This window comes from Mobula birostris, chromosome 2 (genome assembly GCF_030028105.1).
Source record: "Mobula birostris isolate sMobBir1 chromosome 2, sMobBir1.hap1, whole genome shotgun sequence".
Lineage (NCBI taxonomy): Eukaryota > Metazoa > Chordata > Chondrichthyes > Myliobatiformes > Myliobatidae > Mobula > Mobula birostris.
In genome coordinates this window covers 70,531,358-70,543,466 of record NC_092371.1, presented here as the reverse complement: position 1 = coordinate 70,543,466, position 12,109 = coordinate 70,531,358, and the positions used below count along the sequence as shown (strand labels likewise).

General features: G+C 40.4%; 1 protein-coding gene across 8 annotated transcripts in view; it reads right to left on the bottom strand.

The window, feature by feature from the left end:
* Positions 1 to 12,109, bottom strand: part of LOC140187428 (nuclear receptor coactivator 3-like) — a 227,932-nt gene that overhangs the window by 119,647 nt on the left and 96,176 nt on the right. The window contains exon 1 of one of the 8 annotated variants that reach the window (XM_072242796.1): positions 429 to 448. The exons of the other annotated variants lie outside the window; for them this stretch is intronic. The gene's annotated coding sequence lies outside the window, so the exon portion shown is untranslated. Of the gene's footprint in view, positions 1 to 428; positions 449 to 12,109 lie in introns of those variants that run through there. 8 annotated transcript variants of the gene reach the window in all.

Here is a 12,109-nt window from a genome sequence, read left to right as displayed (position 1 = left end):
TTTCAATATACGTAATTGATTTACTTCTTTATTTACTATTTTTTTAAAAATTTTTTCTCTCTCTGTTAGATTAAGTATTGCATTGAACTACTGCTGCTAAATTAACAAATTTCACATCACATGCTGGTGATAATAAACCTGATTCTGATTCACTTCCCTCTCATGTCTAAACATTTTATCTTCACTTGCTAATCACCAGGTCTTGCATTTGAATATCTTGTTGCTCTGAGTTCCCTGTCTTATTTTCAACTAATCTGTTTTGAGTCACTTCACAAACAATTAGGTACTAAAAAGGTTGACTTGTAATCACTTCACCATGAGAATATAACTTACTCTCAAAATTTTCCCAAAAGCATTTTAATGAAAAATGGTGAAAGTGTTAAAAAAAGTATTTACGAAAAAAAATCAAGAAAAAATTGAAAAGTTACCTCACAATAGTTGTAGAAATGTGAAATTGAGTCATCAGCTGGAAGTGCAATACAGTACCAGCCTGAATGGAACAAATGATGTGCCTGATGAAACTAGATCATGCCATTACATTAGAAAAATAGAGAGTAGGCAGAAGGATCAAGAAAAAGAAAGCTGTTGCCACTTTCAGTTGCTTGTGGATTTCCAAACAAGAACCTGTTTGCTATGCCTTGTCACAAGTTTCAGAATCAGGAGCCAGCACAATCCAGTAACATCCCAAAAATTGGTGTGAACAAAGTCATCCAAACGATCTAGATAAAGCCATTCAAAATAAAAATGAAGAATAGACACATCTTTCCAACTGAACGATAGACTGTAGCTTCCTTGAAACTTAAAAACTCTTTATCTTTTTAAAATTAATTAATAATTTTTAAAACTCCTGTCCTTAAATAATTAAGTAAAAAGCACAGCAGGGTAAAACACCTTTTATGAACCACATGGGATTTCCTTTATCAACTGGATTTTCTTCTAATTTCATCTTATACATAAATAAAAACACTACAAACTTAAATGAATTGTGAACTACAACTATTTTCAGCATTTATTCTTTGATCAGACAATGTGGATAATTGATAATTGATTTAACATTAATCGCTGATAACTGAAATCTCACTGTCAGAATAACACAGGAGACACAAGTATCATAGGAGTATGTCATCACTCATATAATAAGTTAAAACATAGTAAATGTCCTTTACTGCATTTGTCAACACCAGCACTTCAACTGAAGTAATGTTATTACCTGCCATAAACGATTTCTACTTTCAATGCCAAAGCCTTAAATAATTCCCACAAGTAAGAAATATTCAAAATAAATATATTTTTTCTTCCAAAATGGCAAGACTGAATATCACTTATAATGTCTAAGTGAAGGACACAGTACACTTGACTACTTGCAACTTTTACAGCAAGATGTACCACACAAGATCCTGTATTTATTACGAGATTAAAATGGTTTTGGGGCTAGTGCAGTGGCTATCAAGCTTGAAGCAGTTAGAAGTCTGCACTTGAAGAAAATGTACAAAAGTACAGAATAATTACAACAATAAAATTAATGCCTTACACAGGAATAATATCTTCAAAACAACTCCTTTACCATAGTTACTTAGCTGGTCACTTCTCACATTTGACCACTCCTTGACCCCTTTTGCTCAATCATTGGCTGCCACTATATGCCACTACAGCTCTATTTTAGAAATTACTGCCAAAGAGGAAAATAAAACGCATCACCTGAAGTCCACCTGACAACATCTGTGTCTTTCTTCCAGTTTTGTCCACAGCATTATTGCTCCCATTGTGGCCTCCAAGCAAAGACAAAGCGACTGGTGTGCAGAACACCCAAGTTTTGTCTACAATGGCCATTTCAAGCTCCTGGCTCTATACCATCTTAACTCCCCTTTCCCATTCCCACACCAACCTATCTGTCCACCAAAGCTAGAGTGAGGTCTTATGCAAACTAGAAGAGCAACACCTCATATTCCGCCTGTCAGTCTACAACCCAGTGGTACAATCATAGGATTTTCCAAAGCAACACACATGTTGGAGGAACTCATCTGGTGAAGCAGCATCTATAGAAAAGGGTAAACAGTCGACGTCCTGGGCCAAAACCCTTCTTCAAGATTGAGAGGGAAGGGGAGAGACGCTTGAATTAAAAGGTAAGGGCAAGGGAGTGGGAAATGTCAAGGGCTGGAGAAGAAAGAATCTGATAAGAGAGGAGAGTGTACAATAGGAGAAAGGGAAGGAGGAGGGGACTCAGGGGGAAGTAATAGGCAAGTGAGAAGTGAAAGGTCAGAATTGGGAATGGGGTGAGGAGGAGGATTTTGTTCACTATTAGGAGAAATCAATATTCATACCATCAGGTTGGAAGGTACCTAGACAGAATACAAGGTGTTGCTCCTCCGCCCTGAGGGTGGCCTCATCTCGGTACAAGGGGAGGCCATGAATTGACACGTTGGAACATGAATGGGAATCAGAATTAAAATGTTTGGCCACCAGGAAGTTCTGCTTGTGATGGATGGTCAGAATCAGAATGAGAATCAGAATCAGGTTTATTATCACCGGCATGTGATGTGAATATTTTTAAAAAGTGAATTAGTGTCCAAAGATTCAATGTACCTCCTACCTGATGGTAACAGTGAGAAAAGGGCATGCCCTGGGTGCTGGAGGTCCTTAGTAATGGACACTGCCATTCTGAGACACCACTCCCTGAAGATGTCCTGGATACTTTGTAGGCTAGTGCCCAAGATGGAGCTGACTAGCCCTCCGCAAATCATACCTGGTTTTCTGGTACAGGCCTGGGTCGCAAGACTTGAATGCCACAGATCTAGCCTTCAGCAGATGACATACCTCCTGGTTCATCCGCAGCTTTTGGTTTGGGAATGTCTTTGTAGGCACACACTCATCCACACAGGTTTTAATGAAGTTGGTAACAACTGCAGCATACTCATCCAGGTTCGAAGATGAATCCCTGAATACAGTCCAGTCCACTGAAACAAAGCGGTCCTGTAGGCGCTCCTGTGCTTCCCTTGTTTATACCTCCTTGGTCCTCACTGCTGGTGCTGCAGTTTTCAGCCTCTGCCTATACTCAGGGAGTAGAAGTACAGCCAGGTGATCAGACTTCCCGAACTGAGGGCATGGAATAGCACAATAGGCATTCTAGATGGTGGTGAAGCAATGATCCAGTGTGTTGTTTCCTCTGGTATTGCAAGTGATCTGTTGATAGTAGTTGCTTGGTGATTTTTTCAGACTGGCCTGGTTAAAATCTCCCAGAACGATGGTGAAGGCATTGGGGTGTGTTGTTCCATGCATGTTGATCCCATTGCTCAGATCATCTAAAGCCTGATAGACATTGGTCTGACATGGAATGTAAGCTGCTAACAAAATGACCCCAGAGAACTCCCGTGGTAGGTAAAAAGGACAGCACTTTACTGCTAGATATTCCATGTCTGGTGAGGAGAATTGGGACAGCCCTGATATATTTGTGCACCAAGAAGAGTTGATCATGAGGCATACTCCTCCACCTCCGCTTTTGAAAGACTCTATAGATCTGTCCTGACGGTGTATAGTAAACCCGTCAATCTGAATTGCTGCATCCAGTATAGAAGGGACAAACCAGGATTCCGTGAAACAAAGGACACACACGGCCCTAATATCCCTCTGAATCAGCACCCTGGCTCTGAGATCATCGATTATATTCACCAGAGACTGCACGTTCGCCAGGAAAATAGTTGGTATAGGGAGTTTAAAACCCCCTTTCCTTAAGCCCACTTGTAACCCCGGAGGTACATGATGAAGCTGTCCCCCAATTTACAAGTGGTCTCACCAATGTAGAGGAGGGAGCATCGGGACCACCAGACACAATAGGTGAACCCAACAAGTTCACAGCTGAAATGTTGCCTCAGCTGGAAGAACTGTTTGGGGCTCTGAATGGAGGTGAGAGTGGAAGTAACTGAGTGGGTATAGGCTGCTTGCAAGCATAAATATCTGGAGGGAGACTAGTGGGGAGGGACAAACGGACAAGGGAATCACAGAGGGAGCAATCCCTTCAGAAAGCAGAAGAAGTAGAAGCAAAGACATGTTTAGTGGTAGGGTTCCTTTGGAGCTGGCAGAGGTTGCAAAGACTATCATTACTACGGTGGGAAGATGGAATGAGCACAGATGTATAGGAAATGGCGATGTGGGTAAAGGCAGTATCAACAGTAGAGGGAGGGAAACCCCGTTCTTTAAAGGAGGACATCTCTCCTCCTTTGTTGTTGTAGCAGCAGCAGCAGCATCTCTGATGTCCTGGAATGGAAAGCCACATTCTGAGGACAGATGCAGCGGAGGCAAAAAAACTGAGAAAAGGAAATAACATTTTTACAGGAGATAGGATGGTAGTGTTGGAAGTAGGGTTGGAAGAGGTATAGTTGAGATAGCTATGGGAATCAGCAGGTCTTCTAATTTCAGGTAACCCTTACCGCCTGTGTCTGCTACTCCCTGGTATTCTTTTCCTTTCCCATAACTCCCCCTCATCCATTTTCATCCCATTCCTGGTTCCCCTACTCCCCATACATTTTACCCACTGGATCTCCTTCCTCATCTGGTCCCAGCTGCCCTTCATCTGCCCCTTAAATGGCTCCCATTATCAATTCCTTACTTATCAGATGGCAGCTCTTGTTACTTTTGTGTATCTGTTTATCACCTCTCCCTCAGCTTCTGGCTCAACCTTGAACCTTCTCTTCACTCCATCTGGCTCTATTTTTATAGTCTTCTTTGTCCACTCAGCTTTCCAACTCCATCACTGCCCTCATCCTGGCATCTTCTACCCATCATCTGTCAGTTCTCCTTAGTCACCCATTACCTTCTGGCATGTTTTTACCACCACCATCCCTCCGCCGGTCGTGCATGCAGCCTGGTACAGCCATTCCAATCTATTCTTACTTTCTTCCTCTTACTTTTTAACTGAAGTTATTATTATTCTTTTTCTCTCACGGTAACACGTCCAAGCTGCACCCTCTCTAACATACTGGTAGAGAGAGTTTTATTTGGGTTTTTAAGCGCTGGAAATAGTTACATCCAGACACGCGGGACAGAAGCAAGGTCGCATTGTGTATTCCAGGGACCAGCTATTTGCACTAATGCCGGTCGGTTTAGCGAGCAGAGCGGCGGACACCCCTGCTGAAATCGGGAGGAAAATACACAGAGGATGCAGAGGGGGATCACAAAGTCGAGGAGAGAGGACTGGATTGGGACAACAGCGACTTATGGAGAAGAGGAGTTCAGTGGGTAATAAAATGGACGAATTCACGGCGCTAGCCAGGCGTCAGAGAACATTTCGGGAGTGCAGTGTTATGTGCTTCACTGGAACGGGGCTGTATGAGGACATTCCCAATCAAAACTTCTCCATGGACGGCTTCCAGACCGTTCCGGCTGACCGGAAGTGCACTGAGAGTAGTAAGCGTAAAGGAGTTGGGTGCTTACTGTTCTGGTTAACAACAGATGGTGCAATCCGGGTCATATTACGATCAAGGAACGTGTTTGTAGACCGGATATTGAACTTTTTACTGTTGGACGTCGGCCACATTCCACCGAGATACAACACTGGGCGGCGCGGGAGATCGTTCCTGCCTGTGGCCATCGAAAGTGCAGCTCCTCCCATGGGGGGTCAGACACCCTGAGCCAATAGACTGGCCCTGGATTTATTTTCCATCTGGCATAGTTTGCATTTTGTTGTTTGATTGTTTGTGGTTTTTGTATTACTATACTTACTCTCTATTCTTGGTTGGTGCGGCTGTAATGAAACCCAATTTTCCCTTGGGATTAATAAAGTGTATCTATTTATCTATACCAGGTATTCTTCCTTTGCACTTTGTTCCAGATTCCAGTACAACAGTCTCTCGGCTTAAGGTTTTCCACTGTTCTACTCCCATCTCCTTCCACTGACACTTCTCTCATTTCATATGTTCCTGTGCTGGAAAAACTGTTAAACTGAGCAACCTTTGGTTGTTATCCTTGCCTAACAAATATTTGCCAATCTACATTTTGAAAATCTCAAATGACTCAACATGTTCTCTTTTAGGGAAACAGCGTTCCAGATTACTATTATCTTTTTTGAAATAGTATTTCCTGGTTTCACTCCTGCAATATTTCAGCAAGATAACTTTCCCAGTACAGTACTTCAGCAAATGACTGCTTATAGTAACTATACAAGTGCTATAACCACACAAATTTATTAATTTCTAAAATGTTAGCACTGGAATTGTTTCTTTTAAAAAAAATCCAAAAAACATCAGATGTACACCATTTTTATAAATTTTAATTTATGTTTTTGGATTGTAATGTACAACACAGTATTCAAAACTGGTCCAAATCCCAGCATGTCAGCATTTTTGCTGTTTCTCAGATGTTTAGTTGAAGGTTTCTCCACTATGATGTTAACCAGGGATTTCCAGTACTTTAACCCAGCTAAGAAAAATGACAATAATTACTTCAGAATTAGGATGATGTTGTCACACACATGATTTATGCATCTATTTGCTACTATTAGTGCACATATCTGAACAGTAAGCCACAACTTCTCATCGTACACATTTCCAACCACTAAATGCAAGTCTCTAATATTGTGGATAGAGGACTATGGGCTAGTTCCTCCCTGAAGGGACCTGAGCCCTGTTGACTTCTCTGCATATTAGTGAGAGTGTGTTGTAGTGTCTGAGATGTACCCTTTTGTGCAAAACTTCTATATTTCTTTTTAATTTATTATTTACATATCATGGAAGCTAGTTGCCATCGGATTATTAGAAAACATAAGCTGGCTCTTCCAATCTACACCAGCCCACAGAAGAGCAAATCTTTCAAACCCATTTCCCCAGATCTCCACACAATATCCTCTCTCAATAGACTATCAAATTTCCTTTAGAAATCATTGACTGATTTGACTAAATCTTTTCTGCACCCTTCTGGATCTTTAAATCTTAAAGTTGGATGACTGAAACAAGATTTAATACAGTTGTGAACTACTGTTTCCTTAAAAATTATTTTTAAATTCCAGCATTACATTTACTTTCCTAGTTGCTCTTTAAATGTGTTCTGAGTCCCTCTATTGGTCATTGGTTGATATATTACTTCCCTTTGCTCTGTATGCCACAATACTGCACACTTAATATTAAGTTCTACATGCCACTGTCAGTCTACATTGTGTGTCTTTTCGGCGTATGTCAATCACCACACTCATCAATATGGCTGGCTTGTAACAGACTCTTTAGTTTAATGAAACTCACTATAGGAATGATGTGGAAGCATTGGAAAAGGTAAAGAGGGGATTTACCAGGATGTTGCCTGGTTTAGAGAGTATGCATTATGATCAGAGATTAAGGGAGCTAGGGCTTTACTCTTTGGAGAGGAGGAGGATGAGAGGAGACATAATAGAGGTGTACAAGATAATAAGAGGAATAGATAGAGTGGATAACCAGCGCCTCTTCCCCAGGGCACCACTGCTCAATACAAGAGGACATGGCTTTAAGGTGAGGGGTGGGAAGTTCAAGGGGAATATTAGAGGAAGGTTTTTTTTTACTGAGAGTGGTTGGTGCGTGAAATGCACTGCCTGAGTCAGTGGTGGAGACAGATAAGACTAATGAAATTTAAGGAGACTACTAGACAGGTATATGGAGGAAATTAAGGCGGGCGATTATATGGGAGGCGGGGTTTAGGGTCAGCACAACATTGTGGGCTGAAGGGCCTGTACTGTGCTGTACTATTCTATGTTCTATGTTTAATACAAATTCCAGCATTGTCAACACCGCCCACATTCCATGAATAAATAACTAACTTCCTGTTTTCTACAAATCTGAGTTCTATATCACCCACTAATTTAGAGATTTTATCCTGCACACTCACTTCCAAATCGTTTAATAGATAAGCATAAAGAGGTCCTAGCACTGATCCCTGGATTACCAGCCTGAAAAGGAATTATTTATCACAACCCTTGGCTTGCTGCCTTCAAGGCAATTTCCTATCCCTTCTGAGATATTACAATTCCATGAGCCTTACTTTTATACACAAGTCTTCTATGTCCAACACCTTTAAAAATCTATGTAAAAGACTTCTATGCACTTATATTGTCAACCATCTGTTACTGCACTGAAAACTTTGATCAGGTTGGCTAAAGACCATTTGCTTTTAACAAAACCATTGTCTCTCTTTTATAAAGTGCCTATTAATGTTTCCTGATTTTCCCAAGCAATATTTAACCATCAACCATTAAAAGTATAATTCATTTCAACTGACTACTAACTATGGGATTTTGTGCAAATTTTACTGCAACTACATTGGGCCTTCATGAAACCATACCTGGAATATTGTATATATTTTTGGTCTACATGCAGGATATATATTTGCTAAAGCAGGAGTATAATGAATACTTACAGACTGATTTTTGGATCAGTCTGGTAAATCTTGATCATTGCTTGTTTTATGAGAATAGACTGAGTAGGCAACTTCAAAATTTCCCACAATTCAAAGAATGAAAGGCAAACTCTTTGAGACATTAATAATATCTATTGGGCTCAAAAGACTAAATGCAGGAAAGTGTTGTCCCCATCTAAGAAATTCTAGAGTTAGGCAACATTCCCAAATGAAGGACCGAGATGAGTCCACGTTTTTATTCTGAGGTTGGTGAATTTTTGGAGTTCTCTCTAGAGGGACTGATTGCATTCAAACAAGATAAAACCAAGAATTCTGGATTTCAGGAGAAATTAGGGAATTTGAGGTAAGGTCAGGTAAAAATGAGCCATAACCTCAGTGATTATCTAAACAAAGTTGTGGCTTGAGGAATTGAATAGCTCACCCCTATTTCACATACTTCCTTATTTCCCTCTATAATTCAATAACAAATAGTGTTTTGTAAGATCAAAGTCCTGTAATACACTAGAATAACTGATAGCCTTATGTCAAAAGCAATTAGAAAGGCTCTCACAGCTATCAAGAGCAAAAGTACTTTAGTGGCTAGATTGGGTGGCCACTTATAATTCAGCCATTTAGCCAAATGCTAGGAATTACTAATGGAGTGCAGTTCCTTACTCACATGGAAAAAGTGTTAACCATTGTTTAATAGCAGAATGCTTATTAAGCCTGGAGCTAGTGTCTTCAATCTTCACATACCACACCTGAAGAACATAATTTGAACAGGCTCTTCAAGGCAATTACATAACATTGTCATTGGTAAAGAAAACAGAATAGTACATGACAGGAATAATTCCTTCATCTGAAGAGGTTTGTGCCAACCATGATGCCATTCTAAATTAATCCCACTTGCCTGCACATGGTCAACAACTCTCCAACATTCAATGAAAATATTAAACTTGAATAAACATATTAAAAAAAAGGAGTTCCCAGTAACTCTTCCAGCTTTGTTAGATTTTTGCTTAGGCTTCTGAAGTACATAAACAAATAAAAAGTTTTGATTTTTATCCAATGTTTATTGGCTTGCATTTAAAGAGTCAATTCAGAAGTCTGCACTACCTTACGTTTTGTTCCTGAAGACTGCAGTTGTCTTATTTATCAGGGCAGAACATGTATGGATCCACTATGATTTCAAACGTACCAATAGAATTCAAAAACTTGGAAATCGATCAGGTATGTGTCAGCCTGAATAAAATGAACTTACAAAATCAGATCGTCAACCTACAAGATAATTGATGACAACACACACAAAATGCTAGAAAAACTCAGGTCAGGCAGAATCTATGTAAATGACCCTTCTTCGGGACTGGGGTCTCGGCCTGAAACGTCAACTATCTATTAATTGCATTGACGTTGCCTGACCTGCTGAGTTCCTCCAGCATTTTGTGTGTGTTGCTTTAGATATCCAGGACCTGCAGACGTTCTCCTGTTTATAATTGATGTTATAGTATCCAGTGGAAGAGTTTATGGTAGTTCGCCTATAGTAGTTAGATCTTTTCTGATAATTTTTCATACTAATATTGTGAACAAGGCAGAATGATTGTATCTCATGGAAGCAAACCATTCATTTATGTTCCACTGAATCAATTTTATAAACACTCTAGACAAATATTCGCAAAGTTATTCAGTCAGAAATGACCATAAGATAGTGGAACAACTTTAGGCTATATGGCCCATTGAGTCTGCTCCAGCATTTCCTGGCTGATCCATTTTGCCTTGCAGCCTCAATCTCCTGCCTCCCCACCCCCCCATATCCCTTCATGCCCTGACCAATCAAGAATCTATCAACCCCTGTCTTAAATGTACATAAAGACTTGGCCTCCACAGCTGCCGGTGGCAACAAATTCCACAGATTCACCATTCTCTGGCTAAAGAAATTCCTCATCTCCATTCTAGAAGGGCATCCCTCTATTTTGAGGTGGTGTCCTCTAGTTTTAGACTCTCCCACCATAGGAAATATCCTCTCCACATCCATTCTATCAAGGCCTTTTACCATTCAGTAGATTTCAATTAAGTCACCCCTCATTCTTCTAAATTCCAGTGAATACAGGCCCAGAGCCATCAAACGCTCTTCATATGACAAGCAATTTAATCCTGGAACTATTTCCGTCAACCTTCTTTGGACCCTCTCCAGCTTCAGCACATCCTTTGAGATAAGGGGCCCAAAGCTGCACACGATGCTCCAAGTGCCACCTCACCAATGCTTTTTAGGTTTCAACATTACATCCTTGCTTTTATATTCTAGTCCTCTTAAAATAAATGCTGACATTGCATTTGCTTTCCTCAGCACAGACTCAACCTGCAAATTAATCTTCAGGGAATCCTGAACTAGAACTCCTAAATCCCTTTGCACCTCTGATTTTTGTAATTTCTCTCCATTAGAAAATAGTCAACCCTTTCACTTCTTCTACCAAGGTGCACTTCCCGACACTGTATTCTATCTGTCACTTCTTTGTCCATTCTCCTGATCTGTTTAAGTTCTTCTGTAGCCTCCCTATTACCTCAAAACTACCTGCCCCTCCACTATCTTTGTATCGTCTGCAAACTTTGCAACAGACCCACCAGTTCAATCATCCAAATCATTGACACATAACATACAAAGAATCAGTCCCAACATAGACCACTGTGGAACACCACTAGTCACTGGCACAAATCAAAATACGCAACATCAAACAATTGTCCTTTTTCTATCCTGCTTGGTATTTCTTCAAAGAATTCTGACAGATTTGTCAGGCAAGGTTTTTCCAGAGGAAACCACGTTGACTACAGCCTTTTTGATCATGTGCCTCCAAGTACGCCAAAACCATATCCTTAACAATTGACTCCAACATCTTCCCAATCACTGAGGTCAGACTAACTGGCTTTCTTCCTTTCTTCTGCCTCTCTCCCTTCTTGAAGAGTGGAATGACATTTGTAATTTTCCAGTCTTTGGGAACCATTCCTGAATCTAGTGATTCTTGAAAGATCATTACTAATGCCTCCACAATCTCTTCAGCCACCTTTTTCAGGACCCTGGGGTGGACACCATCTGGTCCAGGTGACTTATCTACCTTCATCTCTTTCAACTTCCCAAGAACATTCTCTCTAGTAATGGTAACTTCACACACTTCATGACCCCTGACACACAGAACTTCCACCACACTGTTAGTGTCTTCCACAGTGAAGACTGATGCAATACTTATTCAGGTCATTTGCCATTTCCTTGTCCCCCATTACTACCTCTCCAGCATTTTTTTCTAACGGTCCTATATCCACTCTCACCTCTCTTTTATACTTCATGTATCTGAAAATATTTTTGGTAACCTCTTTAATATTACTGGCTAGCTTACTTTTGTATTCCATCTTTACCTTCTTAGTGTCTTTTTTTTAAGTTGCCTTCTGTTAGCATTTAAAAGTTTCCCAATCCCCTAACTTCCCACTAATTTTTGTTCTATTATATGTCCTCTCTTTGGCTTTTATGTTGGCTTTGAATTCTCCTGTTAGCTCCAGTTGTGTCATCTTGCCTTTAAAATACTTCTTCCTCTTTGGGAAGTATATATCCGGTACCTTCTGACTTGCTTCCAGAAATTCTAGCCATTGCTGATCTGCCCTCATCCCTGCCAGCTTTTTTCTCCAGTCAATACAGTCAACTCCTCTCTCATACTTCTAATTTCCATTACTCATGATAATACTGATACATCTGACTTTAGCTTCTACTTCTCAA